At 36.7% G+C, this 20460-nt stretch overlaps 1 protein-coding gene across 1 annotated transcript in view; it reads right to left on the bottom strand.

Annotated features, from left to right (window-relative positions):
• cd276 (CD276 molecule) overlaps window positions 1-20460 on the bottom strand; it is an 88171-nt gene that overhangs the window by 24087 nt on the left and 43624 nt on the right. The window lies entirely within an intron of this gene.

A 20460-nucleotide genomic window follows, 5' to 3' on the forward strand; every position in this document is an offset into this window, starting at 1 on the left:
GAAAAACATCTCTCGTTTGTCGTTAATTAAATTAATCTGCCATTGGGGTAAGGAAAGTAATCTTGTTTTTGCTTTGACATAAGATTATTTTGCTTGTTTTAGGGAAAAACTCTCTTTATTTTGACTCATTAGTTCTGGAAACAAGACTATATTTTGTGCTTGTCTAGAAAATGCTTTTAGATTTAAGAACTCTTCGATATTTGGACTATAGAAACAAGAAAACTCTGATCCTGAGATGTGAATATTGTGCATTTGTACATTGCGATATCAATGGGTAAAGCAAATACTGCACAGCGCTACATCAGTGTGTGTAAATGAGGAGAGTAATGCAGAGATGCTCTAATGTGTGGAGATGGAGCTGCCAGCACAAACACAATATGGCGGATCACACACACACACACACACACACACACACACACACACACACTCCACCCTGATAATTGAAAAACAGAGTCAAAGAATGAGCGGCTGCATGCTGGGAAAATGACAAATCACCTGGAGCCCTGGAGAACGGAGCGCTAGCGGCTAGCCAAAAAGAGGTCAGGATGCATCATTGTTGCCTTTCTGGCCCGACTAGAAAAGGCAGCGAATGCCCGGTGTGTGTGAACAAAACACAAATAAAAGCTTCATTTACAGGGGAAATCAGAGGTTTGGCTGGCTCCTCATTAGCTGGATTCACAGCAGATGCTTCCAGGCCCACGTGTGTGTGTGTGTGTGTGTGTGTGTGTGTGTGTGTGTGTGTTGTCCAATAACATCTCCGCCTGCATCCATCGTTCAGACTTCAATATTATGCTCCACCAAAACACCCTACAGTGACGTACAGGAGGAATTTGCCCCAATTCTTGATTTTTTATGCATTTATTTAATGCAGAAATGGATTCATATGAGTTTATTTATTCAGCAGAGAAAGCGTGAGGTTTTAGAGGAGAATAATTCAATGTATTGCCCGTGACTGGGGCTCAACCATTGAATTGTTAAAAAATCATAAATAATATCAAATAAAATAAACCATTTTAAAACAAAATAAGCATTTTTTATATTAAATAATCAATAATAAAAATAAATAAATAAATAGTTAACAGTGACTATCTTAAACAAACTATCTAACTAGCTAAATAAATAAATAAATAAAATCAATGACCATTATTGCAACAAAATAATAAAAACTAAATTACAGACAGATGAAATATGCACAGTTTAAATATATAAAAATAAATAAGACAAAATAATTTTGTTATAAGAAACTAGTTATCAAAACTATCGTTTAAAAATGCTAAACATGTTAATTTATTATATATTTTATATTATATATTTTATATATTATAATATATTTTTTCCTCTTCTTGCTTGTTTAAATGTCTACATGGACACTTGTATATTGTGACTGTGTTTATTGATATTGTGCTTTTCTTTCTTTATTTGTTGTGCGACAGCTTGAATATATATTATGCATTGAGCTGATTTTGTGCTGATTAAATAAATAAATAAATAAATAAATAAATAAATAAATAAATAAATAAATAAATAAATAAACATACATGCTTGACATCCGTGATTCATACGGTTAATTTTTTTATTTCACTAAATGTGTAATGATCACAGAGAGATCTCCTCTCACATCATCCAAATCACATGTATGAAAGCTTTTAGGCTTTCCTGTAAAATATAATGATGACGGAAGTCGTGGTGGGTTATTGGGATTGTGGTGGGTTTCTCAGGTTATTAAAGGTGTTTTCTGTCACTACTTATTTATCCTGCATTAATGCATTCACGATTAATCAGTAAAAGATCAGGATCTCAACACCCACGCAACATAAACTATAAATGATGCTGATTTGCATATGTTAATTAATCTCTGCACTCAAATCTGTGACTGAAAAACGCAAAAATCAAGAAAGAGATCGAGTCTTTAGTCTTTTGAGTGCGTTATGAAGTTACGAACAGTCCAATACCACAGCAGTACTGAGGGAACAGCTTATAGTTCAGATAAAACCACTGATGTTTATGGTAAAGATTAAAATCACCGTCACATGCATTTAACAACACTCAACATGAAAGATGTGCAGCAATTACATTATTTCACCAGTAGGTGGCGACAACCAACCATCAAAAACATGCCACTGAATAATTCCTCAAAGATGATCAGAGCAATGAAACATGAAGATGTATGAGTGAATAACTGAATCATTTATTGAAGATGAGACTAGAAATAAATATGGGCTGTACAAATATTAACGTTAGATTTCTACATTTAGAGTTATCAGCAAGAGTCGTAACAGTGAATATTTCACAGTATTGAATATTTTACTGTTTATTTTTAATCAGCTGATTATTTCTTCATTTTATTTGTAATTAAATTACAGCTTCTAAGTTCTGTTTGTTAAAACCAGAAGTGTCTTGCAGTGCTGTTATTGTAATAAATGGAAAGCAAATGACATTTCTCTCCCCTCATTGGCTGATCCGAAAAATGGTGCGACCCGTGACTAAAAACCATAATGTGATCAGAACCGTGAGAACCACTGCTGGACATTAATATGATGTTAAGTAATAGAAGAATCTGTAAATCAATACTACATCTGGCTTTCTATGTGTGTGTGTGTGTGTGTGTGTGTGCGTGTGTGTGTGTGTGTGCGCTGTCAATATGTGTATCAGCTCATGCCATATTCCAGAAACATCAATAACAAAGCAAAGCAAAAGCTGCAGAATCTGCCTTTATTTCCCCCGACACGCAGCCCAGATATTGATGTATGAACAGAAGAGCTGATCTGCTGTGATTTACAGCAGCAGAGAGAAATCTGCTCAAGAGAAGGTGTGAAGACGCTCCATATGCTTAAAGACGTCTCGTAAAGGTTAATAAGACTCGTCCAGTGTTTATTTCTGTTCTTCTCATAGAGAGCCATCCGTCTGTCTGTGTTCATTAGTGAAGTGCAGAGAGAGTTTAAAATCGCACAATATTAGCATGTGCAGATGCTGAGGAGACGCACTACTCATCCTTCTGCATCTCTGATCAACAGAGGAGGGAAAAGAAACCTGCTGTTACAGAGAATGAGGACAAAACTGGACTACGGGACCGCTGGCTTACTCATAGTTTAAAACCTAAACTTATTATATGACTTTTAAGGGCTCAATGTGTAGGTAGAGGAAATATGTAGACTTATATAAATAAAAAAGAGAGATAAACAGCCACAGGAATCAATAAGGACTAATCAAATTTACATATACACATATTACATACAGGGCAGTACAGTGGCTCAGTGGTTAGTACTGTGGTCTCACAGCAGGAAGGTCACTGGTTCGAGCCCCGGTTGGGTCAGTTGACATTTTGATGTGGAGTTTGCATGTTCTCCCCGTGTTGGCGTGGGTTTCCTCCGGGTGCTCCAGTTTCCCCCACAGTCCAAACACATGCGCTACAGGGGAATTAATCAACTAAACTGGCCGTAGTGTATGAGTGTGTGTGTGTGTGTGTGTGTGTGTGTGTGTGTGTGTGTGTGTGTGTGTGTGTGTGTGTGAGAATGAGTGTGTATGGGTGTTTCCCAGTGATGAATTGCAGCTGGAAGGGCATCCGCTGCGTAAAATGTGCTGAATAACTTGGTGGTTCATTCTGCAGTAGCAACCTCTGAAATAGGGGCTAAGCAGAAGGAAAATGAATGAATGAATATCACATATTTATTTGCATCTTATATATCTACATATAAATATATACATATAATGATATGTTTTACTTAATTTAGTATTTAATATGATAAAATTAAAAATAAAGAACATACAATAGGCGAGGTGAGTTTATTTCTATAGCACATTTCATACACAGTGGCAATTCAAAGTGCTTTACATAAACAAGAATAAAAAAAGAGAAGTGTAAGAAAATGAAAAACTAATAATAAAAATGATTTAAAACAGATAAAAACAGATTAAATGTGTTAAAACAGGTTATAAAACATGAAAAAGAAAAGAAAGACATAATAGAGAGATCTGTCGGACGTAGCACAGTGCTTATTCAGTATGGAAACCAAGACTAACTAAACAAAATGAATAAATAAATAGAAAGCATGGGACTGAAGAATAGACTAAAGACAACTGTAATTGTGATAATACGGAAATAAAATAAATAATTAATATATAAATATAATATATAAAGTATAAATATTAAATCTAAATAAATTTGAAATATAATACTTTAAACAACTGTCTTTTAAGGAAAATAAATAATTTAATAATATTTATATAAAAAAAAATATATATATATATATATATATATATATATATAATAAAATAAACAAACTAAATAAAAAATAATTAATTTTATAACTATCTTTTATAAATATAGAAACTAATTTTTAAATAAATTATTATATAGAAAAAAAATAAAACATTGAAAAATATTTAAATTTAATAACTATCTATTTAAAAAATATATATATATATATTAAAACTAAATTAAAATTAAATAAAATGCACAAACAAATCTGATGACCATTTTATATTCCAGATACTCTGTCTAAAGTCTGCTAATATTTTATATTTGCTTTTATTTTCCATAGCATGACTTCTAATTATCCATAATTTAGATTCTTATTGTTATTATTATTTGTTATTGTTGTTGTTATTTTTAGGGGTCACGAGTGGTTGTGTAAGCATTTCACTGCGTGTTATGACTCTATGTGTGACAAACAACATTTGAATCTTTAGTTATTTATGTAAATGGGTCACTCTTGAATATTCATTTATTCATTTTCCTTCAGCTTAGTCCCTTATCAAGGGTCGCCGCAGCAGAATGAACCGACAACTATTCCAGCATATGTTTTACACAGCGACTGCCCTTCCAGCAACCCAGTACTGGGAAACACCCATACACACTCATTCGCGCACACACACTTATACACTATGGCCAGTTTAGTTCATCAATTCCATTGCGCATGTGTTTGGACTGTGGAGGAAACCGGAGCACCCGGAGGAAACCCACACCAACACGGGGAGAACATGCAAACTCCACACAGAAACACCAACTGACCCAGCCGGGACTCGAACCAGCGACCTTCCTGCTGTGAGGCCACAGTGCTAACCACTGAGCCACTGTGCCGTCCCTCACTCTTTAATATTTACCAACAATTTGACTGAATATGTAGTTATGTAATTGAGTCACTCTTCATGGTCAACTTGAATTTGAATGTTCTCCGTGTAATTGGGTCACTCTTCACTGTTTACTATCAGAAATAAGGTTGCAATATTTCTCCCCATGAACCTCCGTCTGCTCCAATAATTGAATCCTCAGTGTGTTTTCTCTCTGAGGCTGAAGGTGTCCTGATGAAGACAAATGCTGTAAAGTCCAGCAAGGCGTCCCTGAAGGCCTGTAGGCTCATTTTTCTCTCTTACTATTGTGTGATGATGTGATTTTGTTTCCCTCTGTTATAGATATATCTCCCCAATGTCTCTGATCAGCCATGATCTTCCTCTGCAGGCCTGATTCATCTCTTTCAGACACAGAAGGACGTCACACATCTCGCTTTTACACTTCTCAGAGTCTCACAGATTCAGCAATATGCTACTGTTCTTGCTAGAAGGGATACAGCTGAGGCCGGATGTTAAGCAGATTTATTTATATTATCTGTTCAAGTGGCCATTAACTCTATTTAATTAACGTCTACCTCTACCCCAACCCTCACGCTAATGTAAAAACAGTAATTATAAAAAATTATGATTCATATTATTTATTAAATCACTCATTAAAAGTATTTTATTAAAGTCTACCTCTACTGTGATGGTTGGGTTATGGTAAAACAGCAAATATACCGAGAATTATTCATATTATTGATTAAATCACTCATTAATAGTATTTTATTAAAGTTTACCTCTACAGCACATGTGTCAAAGCCAGTTCCTGGAGGGCCGCAGCTCTGCACAGTATAGTTCCAACCCTAATTAAACACACCTGATCAAACTAATTGAGTGCTTTAGGCTCGTTTGATACCTACAGATAGGTGTGTTGAAGCAGGGCTGGAACTAAACTCTGCAGGGCTCCGGCCCTCCAGGAATTGACTTTGACACCCCTGCTCTACAGTGAAGGTTGGGTTATGGTAAAAACAGCAATTATACAGAGAATTATTCATATTATTGATTCAATTACCCATTAATTGTATTTTATTAATGTCTGCCTGTATTGTGATGGTTGGGTTTAGGGTTGGGTTAATGTAAAAACAGCAATTATACTGAGTATTATTCATTTTATTTATTAAACTACTTATTAATTGTATTTTATAATGTCTACCCCTACCCCAAACCAATGTAAAAACAGTAATTATATAGCCTATTATTCATATTATTAATTAAATTAACCATTGGTTGTGTTTTATTAATGACTACCCAACCCTAAACCTAAAAACAGTAATTACACAGTAATATTCATATTATTTACTAAATTACTCATTAAATGTATTTTATTAATCTCTACTCCTACCCAACCCTCACAGTAATGTAAAAACAGTAATTATATTGTCTATTATTCATATTAGTTATTAAATTACCCATTAGTTGTGTTTTATTAAATGTCTACTGCTGCCCTAAACCTAAAAACAGTAATTACACAAAGTAATATTCATATTATTTAATAAATTAACCATTAATTGTTTTTTATTAACGTCTACCTCTACTGTGATGATTGGGTTAATGTAAAAACAGCAATTATACAGAGTATTAGTCATATTATTTATTAAACTACTTATTAATTGTATTTTATTAATGTCTACGGCTACCCTAAACCTAAAAACACTAATTATACATAGCAAAATTCATATTATTTAATGTCTACCTGTACCGTGATGGTTGGGTTTAGGGTTGGAGTAATGTAAATACAGTGATTATACTGAGTATTATTCATATTATCTATTACATTATCAATTAATTATATTTTCTTTATATAAATCAGTACCCCAGTCCTTAACTCAACCCTCACAGTAATGTAAAAACAATAATTATGCAGAGAATTATTCTTATTATTTACTGAATTATCCATTAATTGTATTTTATTAACATCTACCCTAAAAGCTAACCCTCACAGTAATGTAAAAACAGTAATTATGCATAGTAGTGTACAGATTATTTATTTAAATATCCATTAATTGTTTTGTATTAATGTCTAGCCCTACCCCAACCCTAAACCCAATCATCACAGTAATGATACAATATTAAATATTGTTATACAGCGTCACATAAAATGTGCTATACTGATGTGAGTGTCTGCAGCTGTATCCCTTCTAGACTTTAACATATCCTACGGTACTGCAAAGTGGACACAACATACGCAAGTTCAAGGAGATCTATAATGTGGCATTTTACAAGCTGTAAAAGCTGCGTCTCTGCTGTGTCTAGTGTGTGTGTGTGTGTGTGTGTGTGTGTGTGTGTGTTTGAGCTGAGAATAACACACAGATAATGTTCTCCAGCTCTCTGAAACTGACCCTTTCAGGCTTTGATACTAATCGTGGTGTTTTGGTGACTGTCGCTTTAAATGCAAATGAGATTGTGCTCTTTTCAGAAGAGGGCGGAGCTATAAATGCATATGCATCAGCATAGTGACAGATGTAAAACAGCAGTGTGTGTGTTGTCAGTGCTGGTCAGGTGTGCTTCAGTGTGAGTGTGTGCTTCAGTCTTCTGTCAGTCTATGTCGCTCCTGTCTCTGTTCATCTGAAACTCCACATCTATAATCCTCTTAGTCTATGCTGACATTATCTTCAGCAGCTCAAACACTCTAATGGCTAATGGACAGACGGCTGCTTCTCACTCAGGGCTGCTGTTTATGCTGTTATCTGGCTTGTACATCAGTCTATCAATGGAGAATGTGAGTATTCTACAGTACTTTCTCTCTATTAGCGTGTTTCTCAGTGTGAACGGAGGGTTTTCCGGTTCTCCACTCAGACTGAATGTGTTTCTGCTGCTGCTCTGCTTTCATCTGCTGGAATAAAGAGTTCAAACAGCTCACGCTCTGACCTCTGCTGTCCTGATAGAGCTGATCAAAGCTAACACAGCTGTCACACACACTGCTCTACAACTGTACTGAGACCAGAGGAGAGTCCAGACCTGCTCTTACTACAGACCGACATGCACACACACACACAAACACACTCATACATAGATACTCTCACAGACACATGCACAGATACTCACACACATATGTACAGAGATACACACAACCATGTGATCAACATCAGACTGCATACACAATGCATCCAAACAAACATCATTTATTTAATAAGCAAACAAAGAAATTAAAGCATTACTAAAGTCTGGATGACATACATGCTAAAACAGGTAACATGCTAATAAATGTCACAAATGTGCTAAAACATGACATTGCTAAAGACATTCTAGCATGTTATGTGTCGCTAACTCAAGTGGACTATAGCACAGAGGTCTGACTTTGGAGCAGAAATAAATGTTTGATAGTGCTAAAGCTTATGTGTTAAAATATAAACAATAGCATCATGCTAATCTATGCTAAAATCAAGTTAAATGAGCTAAAATATTTTAGCATGTTATGAGCCACTAACCACACTGGATGTAGTCTGGATGACATACATGCTAAAACAGGTAACATGCTAATAAATGTCACAAATGTTGCTAACCCATGTTAATAGTGTGCTAAACATGGGAGCAACATTCTAATTCAAAAATTAAAATGTTAAGCTACATGATTCTATAAACATGACATTAATAACACTATTTATGTGCTAAACATGATAGCGTCATGCTAAATACACACTAACTGTTGCAAATTTATGCTAACAGCATTAAAATGCAAGTGAATGTGCCAAAAATGGTAGCTCTTTGTTAAAAACATGTTAGAAACATACTAACGTGATAAAATGGTAGCAACCTGCTAAAGCTACAATATGTCATAAAACACATTGTTAACATTATAAATGTTAGCGACATGCTAAAACATGAGAATAACACTTTAACAACATTCTATTTCACGCTAGCAAAATGTTAGAAACATGCTAGCAACATGCTTGCTTAGGTTAACAATGTGCTAAACATCTAAAAAACAAATGTCTGCAAGTGCTAAAGCTTATAGTTAAATGTTAACAATAGCATCATGCTAATCCATGCTAACATCAAAATAAAATGTGCTAAAGACATTCTAGCATGTTATAAGCCGCTAACCACAGCTGATTGTAGCACAGAGGTCTGATTTTGGAGCAGAAATAAAAGCAGGAGCATGTTTATTCCTGCGAGAAACGTTCAATTGTGTGTTATCGGCCTGCACGCCGCCTCACTATTAACACCAACACAAACGTGTGTCCTCCCAAAACACATCTGAAACCCTGCCATCTGCCCGTCCCACAGCTCCCTGACATTTCTGAGATTAATGCTTTTTATTTATCCATCTATTTATTGTCCAACAGGCCCGCTCGGGGATCTCCAAGAATTCTGATTAGCAATAATAACAATAAAAGCAAACACAAAGACGGAAATGTCAGAGGACAGGGATTAGCTAAACAGGACGCGCTGAGATTTGATTTCTTCCCTTTAGAGCGATTCGGGCTGAATAAACGACTTTGGGTTCATGTCTGACGGTGAGCATCGATCACAATGAGGGAAGGTGATCGCCGTTTCTGCTTTCACGTCGCTGTTGTTTTTGTTTTCTTGGTAAAATGTATGATGACCGTGTTTGTGCGTGTGTGTGTGTGTGTGTGTGAGGCAGGAAAATGAAGATGTGGTGAAATGCATCTCTGAGTTTTCCTGTCAGATCAGCACATTTGCCTAGAAACGCTTCATCTTTCGGAGAGTTTGATTGAATTACGTTCTAGCGGTGAAAATGAAGCGCTGTCTTATTAGCTTTCAGGAGAGACACTCATCCTTTAACCCTCAGCATCGCTCCTGATTCCTTCAACAACATGCTTTTAAAACATCACTGCTGTTTAAAGGAAACACTTTCTAGCCACCGTGAACACTTTCATTTAAAAGGGGACCTGTAACAATTGGGGGCTCGTCCGGGATGGCAATATTTGATGAAGATGATTCATAATTTATTCATGAAGGACATTTGCATGTATTCATTTAGCAGATGTGTTTATAAAAAAAGCTACAAATGAGGACAACAGAAGCCAATATTAACAGAAGAGTAACATTTTTGATGTTGTGAAAAGCCTCAATAAGTCTAGCCTATAGTGTACAATGCAATATTTTAAATTAACATAATTATTAATATTTTGAGTCATGTATATATAAATGATGTTGAACAGATTCAGGAAATGTTCACAGTATGTCTGATAATATTTTTTCTTCTGGAGAAAGTCTAATTTGTTTTATTTCGGCTAGAATAAAAGCAGTTTTTAATTTTTTTAAATCAATTTTCAGTTCAATATTATTAGCCCCTTTAAGCTATTTTTTATTTTGGATAGTCTACAGAACAAACCATCATTATACAATAACTTGCCTAATTACCCTAACCTACCTAGTTAACCTAATTAACCTAGTTAAGCCTTTAAATGTCACTGTAAGCTGAATACTAGTGTCTTGAAGAATATCTAGTCTAATATTATTTACTGTCATCATGACAAAGAGAAAATAAATCAGTTATTAGAGATGAGTTATTAACACTATTATAATTAGAAATGTGTTGAAGAAATCTGCTCTGCATTAAACAGAAATTGTGGTAAAAATAAACAGGGGGGCTAATAATTCTGACTTCAACTGTATGTATACGCAGCATGAAACACTAAAAGTCATCAACAAAGCACAGATTGTTTGGATAAATGGATGTTAACAACAAGGATGATAACTGTAATATTTATCATTATATAAATATAACAATAACTACATTTGTATATTCAGATACAAAACCCTTTAAGTGCCATTTGAAATTTTCTTCTAAAATTTGCATTTTTCTCAGGCTCCTATTTCTTGATTCAGTAATTTCACTATTATGGCAAAGAATAGGTTATTTTCATCGCCTTTAACATGAAATAACTGACCATAAACACAAGCGGCAGATAAAAATGCTCATTGTGGAAGAAAATTCTCGATGGCACTTAGCACTTTTGCATCTGAACTCTTTACTTATACAATATAGTTATAATGATATTTATACATACACTGAAAAAAAGTGTTGCATGCAAAACTGTTGCAAACAATTTATTTGTGTTGAATTTAAACAAACAAATTAAATTTAATAATGTTCAACTTAATTTGTTTGTTTAAATTCAGCCCAAATAAATTGTTTACAACCACTTAACGTAAAAAAAAATTGAGTAAATCCAAGGAATCATCTTTGAATATTTTTTTCCGTGTACTCAAACTACACTGAAAAAAATGATTCAAAGATGATTTGTTGGATTTACTCAATTTATTTGGGCTGAATTTAAACAAATGAATTAAGTTGAATATTAATCAATTTAATTAGTTTGTTTAAATTCAACACAAATAAATTGTTTGCAACAGTTTTGCTGACATCTTTTTTTATATAATACTAATACTAAACTTGTTTTAAATTGGGTTTGCAGTTCGGGCTCAGACAAATATTTGTTGCATGTTTTAATCATTTAAGTTCATTTGATTGACTTTATAAAAATCAGAGGATATTATCAATGCATTTATTGGGTAAAATAAAATTGCTACTTTTTATTGTAATAAGTCCCCACTCGCAAAAGTGATAACCCGCTGCTGCCATGTGCTAAATAAATATTTTCATAGTCTGTTAATGGATTTATTCTTTGAAACTTTAATATTAATTCATGCAATTGCAACAGTTATAGACATAAATGCAATGGTGCTAATAATTGGTCAATTTATTTCGGTTTTCAGCCTTGGTTTCCTCTTTTTTGGTTTTGGTTAAGACCAAGAATTTATTTCGGTGCATCTCTATCATTACCCCATGGTATAATTCTTCTTCTTTATTTCTCTAGTGTTTTTACGATGTAGATTGTGTCGAAGCAGCTGAACACAGAAGCTCTAGTAAATTGAATCTGTGTCAGTCGTTTTCAGCGTTGAAGTTTAGTTCATTGTGGTTTAATATTCACTGCTGAAAGTCCAAACACTGAAGAGCAAATCCATCCATGCGCAGCTCCGCAAGTCCCAAACCAAGCAAACCAGTGACAAACTGTTTTCAAGAAAGCCATTATCTTGAAATAAACTTTGAAATGAGGGCTTAACATTCTCCACAAGTGTCATCTGTAAGCTTTCAATTGCACAATTATATTTTAATATATTCTGACCGACTGTCAGTATGTTATTGTTTATTAGGATAATGTTTCTCTACATATTTATGATTAGAGCTATGGTCTGAACCATGCCAAGTTGCCATATAGGAGAAGAAGAGAAATGGTCCAGTAACCAAGCCCTGAAGTACACCGGTAGCTGTAACCTGGATGTATGTTCTTCCTATATTCTTTCTAGATGTTAATAGTCATTGTAAATGCGTATTAACATTAAAATGAGGGGGTTATTTTTGGACCATAATGCAGGTTAACTAATGTCAAATGTATTTAGATGAGCATTGCATTTGTCTAATTTGTCTATGTTCTGATGAGTAAACCATGTTGTCCATGTTTAATTAAATGTAATGCATTCAGCTGAACATTGCATCTGTGTGTAATTCTCTAATGTTCTGCTCAATTAAACTGTCCACTAAACCACCCTGACACAAACACAGTAATAATGCTAGGAAGAAGGAGAAACATCTCTAACCTACTTAGAAATAAATATAAACCTGATGGGCTAATATTGAAATAAAGTATTGGGGTCAGAGAGTTTTCTTAGCTGAAAGGGCAGGATAACAGCGGCTCTATGAGTGTTCGGCAGTAAACACACTCACAAACTCATCGTCCTCCCCACTCAAGATCAATAAAGCACCTCTTAATAAATCCAGACCAATGTCGGACATATTTAGCAGAGAGCGCTACGCTGGTTAAGCGAATATACCAACACAGCATTAAAGATCCTTGTGTGCGGCCATGAAAAACGGAGCATAAAAGCAGTTTCCATACAGTAACACACTCCAGATGACCGGCTGAAGGTCAAACCAAGAACCAGAATGACCAGGAAAGGTGACTTATGTGACTTATAATGTGTTATGAATGTTAATGCAAGACAGACTGCTCTGATTGTTTTAAAAACTGCTGAGATTTTAACAAACAACCATCTCTACACTGTGAAAAATATCTGTTATTGAACAGTTGTGATGTTTTGGGTTTATTTCCGGTGGTGAATTGCATTATGGGATGTTAAAAAAAAAAGGTAAAACATCATCAACAAGTGACGGCGGTGACTCTCCAGTCAGTTGTATTCAGCAAACTGAGGCTACAATTCACATGCATTACCAAAACTGCACAACAGAAGGACTGGACTTCTGGACTTTGAGTGTCTCTGAACCATTGAACTGTATTGTCTGATCAACCATTGCAGATACTAAAACTTATTTGCATAATTAAGATATCAACACTGAAACCATATTTCAATTCAATTGTATTTCTCTAGCGCCTTTCACAATGATTATCATTCCAAAGCAGCTTCATAAAAGGTGCACATTATTACATTACATTATATTACAATCAAATTCAGAACACATTAGATCAGGGGTCTCAAACTCAGATTAGCGGGGGGCCATTTCAGTGACTGACAATTCATAGTAGGGCCATTTTAACATTCATGTCCAAGAAAAAAGTGGAAACCTGACATAATTAATGCATCTTAGTACAACAGACATGACGTTTATATTTCAAGCATTACCTGTCACCAGTGATAATGCAAATCAGCAGGTTTATCGTGTCACACATCAGCTGCTGACATATATCTGTGGTTGTTGTGTGTGTGGCCGAGCGTTAGGGTGCTTTCACACCTGTGAATCGATTCATTTGTTCTGAAACAGGGATTACAATGCTTACATTGTTGCTCTCCGATTACATATCCATACAACACTGTGATATAACCGCTTTCTCACTACAATCGATCCGCCCCAGAGTTAGTTTCAATTGAGCCGAGACCACCACATTCAAGCGATCTGTTTTGGCGCGGATCCGAGCGCGATTGCTGGATTCACATATGCCAAACGAACCGTGCCAACTGGGTAAACAAGACAGGTTCCGGAACAAAAGTCTAGGTGTGAAAGCACTCTTAGACACACACTCAGTCACTCTTCCACAGAGTATATGCAGTCAAAACTCCAGCTTTTTGTTTCTTGTTGTATTGAAGAGGGAGTTTAAATTGTGATGGAAATACTAAAAATAATAGACATAATAATTATTATTCTGTCCCAACCAGTAGCATAAGCACAGCAGAAAGCAGTTTGAGGAGCTTAAGTGACTTTACTGGCGATCGTTCTTCTTAATGTCTTTATTTGTTTTTGTAAACCTACAACAGAGAGAGGAAAAGTATGTCACATTTACTTTAACAAGTTCAATTCAACTAGCAGTACAATAATACTAATGTACATAGCTTTTATGCAAATCTTAATAAGCATATGAGGAAAATCTATTAAATGAGACCATTTGAATGGAATATTAGTGAACTGATCATATTTACACCGCCAGCATAACGTGTAAGCCATGAAGAAGTGTCTGTACAATAAAACACAAACTGAAAATAATCAAACGACCCCTGAATATTTACTAAAATAGAGCTTTAGAAATAATAGAGCATGTATTTAATGTTTAAATCAGGCACAGAATTAAAACGCATGTGTGTTAAACTAATCTGAATGCAGTACTTTAATGTCGACTAGGTGGTGGGTCAAAACCACAAGTGGCTAGCTGCGACTGCACAATGACAGTGGTTCAGAAACATATGTTCTGGCAGGCCAAATCTCCTTATATTTTTGACGTGAATTGCGGGCCGGAGGGAAGAGAAGGGCGGGCCATAAATGGCCAGTTTGAGACCCTTGCATTAGAGTGTTGTGTGGACACTGTATGTACAGCAGGGATAATAAGTATTGAACACGGCACCATTTTATTCATATTTCAACATATTTCTAAAAGTGCCATTCACTTGAAGTTTTCATCAGCCAAAGAAATCTTATAAGCAAAGAAAACAAATCTAATTGATTTACAAATTAAGTTATGCATAATAAAATGAAATGACACAGGAAAACAGTATTGAACACATGAGGAAAGAGAGGTGTATTTGAGCAGTGAAAGCCCAGAGAGCAGCTGAAATCCCTCAGTAGTTCTTCAGCAAGCCTCTGCCCTTCCTCAGTGTAAATGAACATCAGCTGCTTCAGTCCAACATCTACATTAGCAGGAGGATGAAGATGAACCCAGGGTGGACATTTCAGCAAGACAATGATCCAAAACACAGCCAAGGAGACTCTCAGATGCTTTCAGAGAAAGAAAATCAAGCTGTAGAATGGCCCAACCAATCACCTGATCCGAATCCACATTACACAATTCGTTTTGTTTTATTTTTATTTCTATTCCATGTTAACAGCTTCTTAGGAAATATAAAAAACACATGATGTGTTCAATACTTGTTTTCCCCGCTGTATATAGCTAGGTATTTACACAGTTAACCTGCATGGATGGATGAATAAGTGGGTAGGTGGATGGATGAAGGACTTTCCCTCTTCCCATTGTCCCTCTTCCAAACAGGAAAATCCAGCAACAATCAAGAATGCATGATTATATGCTGTCACGACTTTGCAATCAATAGATGTCATTATAAGGGAAGTCAACGAGGCAAAAACAGCACCAACATAACCAACGTGTAGCCCATTTATCCACAGCCTATGGCTGAGTTTCTAAAAAACTCAGATTCATCACCAAAAATCATTCCATTTGCTGAAACACAGAGAAAGTTGTGGCCAAATTAAGACTCAAAATCAGCCCAAAGTGCATGAAAACGACCCAACAGCACACATAAGGGTTAAGATGTTGGAGGCAGACTCGGCTATTGATTTTTCCGCTCCTCCATTTGCTCGCTCTCGCTCTCTCTCTCTCTCTTCTGGACACAAACTTTGGGAGAAATAATCAGCTGGAAAAGTTGGACTCGGTAAATGTTTAATTAGCTCTGAAACGAGTGTCTGCCGGCGAGAGCGAGGAGCTGTAGGAAGCGATCAGAAGTGACAGATTTCGGCAGGATTTAGACAGCAGGCCTGATGGAGACGCATTTGTATGTGTGATGGTGTCTAAATACAGGCTGTGATGTTAACAGCGCTCTTCTGATGGAGTATTGCTACACACACACACAATGAGAGAAGACTAACATTTAACACACACACACACACACACACACACGATGTACAGTTGTAGTCAAAGTTATAAAAAATTATTAAAATCATTTTAGAATAGCGTCTGTTAATGACATTTTAATGACAAATTACGGATTGAGGTCAATAATTACAGCTGAAGTCAAAATTATTAGCCCAATTTTAATTCTTTTATATTTTTCCCCCAATTTCTGTTTAACAGATTCACTTAATCAGCACAGCCGCGTGTCAGAACAATTATAAAGGAAGACGCTTCAATCGCGGTTTGTGGACATTAAATCAGGTTTATTTTGTACATTAATATAAGAGATATCCATACAGCAGTGGAGATTACCAGTATCATGACACATATGCGTGCAAAAAGAGTGCAAAGCTTAACACGCGCTCTCTCTCTCTCTCTGTGTGTGTGTCTGCGTGTCTGAGTTATGTGTGTGTGTGTGTGTGTATGTCTCCGCTATGTGTGTGTGTGTGTGTGTGTCTGCTGCGCTATGTGTGTGTATGTATGTCTGCGCTACGTTTGTGTGTGTGTGTGTATGCTATGTGTTTGTGTCCTTGCTGTGTGTGTGCGTGAACTTTGTAATGACATTGTGTGTGACTCGTTGCAACGCCACAAAAACTGCATCAAATACTGATTGTTAAAGTTCTTACTGTAGTATTTCTCACACACGTTACGTGAGATCTGCTACCTGAGGCAGCCGAGGGCGGCGATTGCTGACAGGCACGTGGGAACGGTGGGCGGGGAGGACTAGCCTTAAAGGGCCAGTACAAAAAAACAGCAAAACCTTTTTTCCAGCTATAATCAATAATCTGATGGGTGTTTTGAGCTGAAACTTTACAGACACATTCTGGGGACACAAAAGACTTATATTAAATATGAAAAAAGGGTTAACCTATGTGCCCTTTAAAACAACACTTCTTTTGCATTGATATTGAAATGTATATTCAATTTGTATAATATGCATATACACTCAAGCCTGAAATTATTCATATTGTAACTGTTGGGAGTTTTATTTTTCTTCACTTGACACAAGACAGACTACCGTCTCATTAGCGCATCCAGATGTTTTACCTCGGAGTTTGCTCACATTTCCAATTAATCTAAATCACAATTTTTCTAGATAATTATTATGGTTGGTTTCTCATCACAGTAATTCAGTAATACCTGCAGAAACACAACAGTTTCTTAATTAATATCAGCATACATTATGAGCACCACAGCTAATACCATCATGTGCAGTATAAATAATGTACCGTTTAAATATCGTCATTGTTCTTTGCATTACAGTAATGAGAACTGCTGAGGGAAATTAACTGCTTAATTGATGCTAAACTAATTTCACAGAGCAAGAAAATCTTCAGACGCAACTTTCCATGCAAAATATAGATATTTATTTTTGGAAATAACTGTTCAAATGAGACGCCTCAGATGGTGAAGTATTAGTGTTTATATTAACATCATTTTTCAATTTGCTTTGGCATCTGCTTTGTAGAGAATTCATTCATTCATTCTCATTCGGCTTAGTCCTTTTATTCATCAGGGGTTAACACAGTGCAATGAACCGCCAACTATTCCAGCACATTTAACCCAGTACTAGGAAACACCCATACACACTCATACACTAGGCCAATGCAGTTCATCAATCCCCATATAGCGCATGTGTTTGGACTGTGGGGGAAACGAAGCACCCAGAGGAAACCCACACCAACACGGGGAGAACATGCAAACTCCACACAGAAACACCAACTGACTCACTCGGGACTCCAACCAGTCACCTTCTTGCTGTGAGGCCACAGTGCTAACCACTGAGCCACCGTGCCACCCTCATCTATAGTCATGATTGATTATTAATATCCACATTAACACACGGTCCCAAACACTGAGTGACACTAAAACTGCTGCAGTTTTTAATGTATTGCATAAACCCAGCAATATCTTACTGACTCCATGGATATGTACATGTGAAGCAGAGTGTGTGATGGTATTTTTACCACGTTTTACCCACTGAGCTTCTGTCACTTTACTGATGCTGCTGTACAGTGTAATTAAGGTGAAATAAATCAGAAAGCCTGAGGATGAAGAGGAGAGTGTGTGTGTGTGTGTGTGTGTGTGTGTGCGCGCGCGCTCACATCCAGAGCGCATTACACAAATAAGAGATCATTCTGAGAAGAAAACCCTTTAGGCTTCTAGTATGGAAATCTGAAGTGTGTGTGTGTGTGTGTGTGTGTGTGTGTGTGTGTGTGTGTGTGTGTGTGTGTGTGTGTATATGTGTGTGTGTGTGTGTGTGTGAGCCACAGCACAAATCATCTGAAGAAAAACACTTCATTTCTTCAAGGACTCCTGCTCTTGTGTTTGGTCATTTGTGTGCGGAGCTGAAATGCAGATGAGGCTCTTCTCTTCTTCCTCCTCCTTTATTTATTTATTTATTAATTCTTTGCAGCAGCTCTGCAGGCCTTGATTTCCACTCGTTCTCTGACAGATTCCTCTTTCCTCAAAGCATCAATTAAAGGTAATGGCCATCAGCAGCTTCCCCGCGGACCTCCATCTTTAAGACAAACCGCACGTTTATTTATTCATACGCTCATTTACTTATTTACAGCGCTGCGCTCGCTGCACAAAACAGCAGATTCTGGACATTATAATGTTCTCTCTTTCACAGAGCAGCTTTCAGATGCAGAATTGATGTACAACACTGATGTCGGAGTTAGTCTGAACACAATTAAGAGCTCGGTGTTCTGTGGGTTTATCACTGCAGCTGCTAAACCAGGGATTCTCAACAATAGACTGAGATAGATAGCTTAAAATTAACTTAAAGAAGAGCTTTATGATATGGTGCGTTATCTTGCTGGAAGTAGCCATCAGAAGATGGAGACACTGTGCTCATAAAGAGATGGACATGGTCAGCAACAATACTCAGGTAGGCTGTGGCGTTGACACCATGCTCAATTGGTACTAATGGACCCAAAGAATCTCCCCCACACCATTACACCACCAGCACCAGCCTGAACCGCTGATACAAGGCAGGATGGATCCATGCTTTCATGTTGTTGAGGCCAAATTGTGAGCCGAGCATCCGAATGTGTCAGCAGAAATGGAGACTCATCAGACCAGGCAACGTTTCTCCAATCTTCTATTGTCCAGTTTTGGTGAGCCTGTGTGAATTGTAGCCTCAGTTTCCTGTTCTTAGCTGACAGGAGCGGCACCCGGTGTGGTCTTCTGCTGCTGTAGCCCATCCGCCTCAAGGTTGGACGTGTTGTGTGTTCAGAGATGCTCTTCTGCAGACCTCGGTTGTAACGAGTGCTTATTTGAGTTACTGTTGCCTTTCTATCAGCTGGAACCAGTCTGGCCATTCTCCTCTGACCTCTGGCATCAACAAGGCATTTGCGCTCACAGAACTGCCGCTCACTGGATATTTCCTCTTTGTCGGACCATTCTCTGTAAACCCTAGAGATGGTTGTGCGTGAAAATCCCAGTAGATCAGCAGTTTCTGAAATACTCAGAGCAGCTCGTCTGGCAGCAACAACCATGCCACGTTCAAAGTCTCTTAAATCCCCTTTCTTCCCCATTCTGATGCTCATTTTGACCTGCAGCAGATCGTCTTGACCATGTTTACATGCCTAAATGCAGTGAGCTGCTGCCATGTGATTGGCTGATTAGAAATATGCATTAACAAGCAGTTGGACAGGTGTACCTAATAAAGTGGCCGGAGAGTGTAGAATAGATATAGCCAGTTTCTGCACAGCTCTGCCGAGTATACCTTTTTCATAGAACACAAAATTACCCATTATGCTTTGTGTACATGCGTAAGGAGTATGCTCCGAACTTCCGGTTGGTGTGCTTAATGCATTTTAAAAGCTTATAAAACTTGGTTCCTTATTTTTTTAGCTTGTCTACTTTACATGTTGTCACATAGCAACTTCTAGACATTGTTTTATTTATTTTTTATTAGTCAGAAATTACAAGAATGCACACAATCATATTAGAAAGTCAATGGAGCGGTTTGGATTGTTTCCCACACCCAGTGAGCAAACAAGTAATAATGAGGTCTCCATAATCTTGGACCAGGCCGTATCCTGAGCAGATCCCAGTGACAGACTCTTGTCTCTTGTTTTGTGCGCTCAAGTTCGTTCATCTCACATGTTGCGACATGCTCACAAATGCAAATACAAAATGTCTTTTTGATGTGTAGATCTTGCCTTTTAGAAAGGCTGAGGTTAGGGATCTTAGTCTAAAAAAAGTTTGATCTAACAGTCATCTTTATAATCTATAC

This window comes from Danio aesculapii, chromosome 18 (genome assembly GCF_903798145.1).
Source record: "Danio aesculapii chromosome 18, fDanAes4.1, whole genome shotgun sequence".
Classification (NCBI taxonomy): Eukaryota; Metazoa; Chordata; class Actinopteri; order Cypriniformes; family Danionidae; genus Danio; species Danio aesculapii.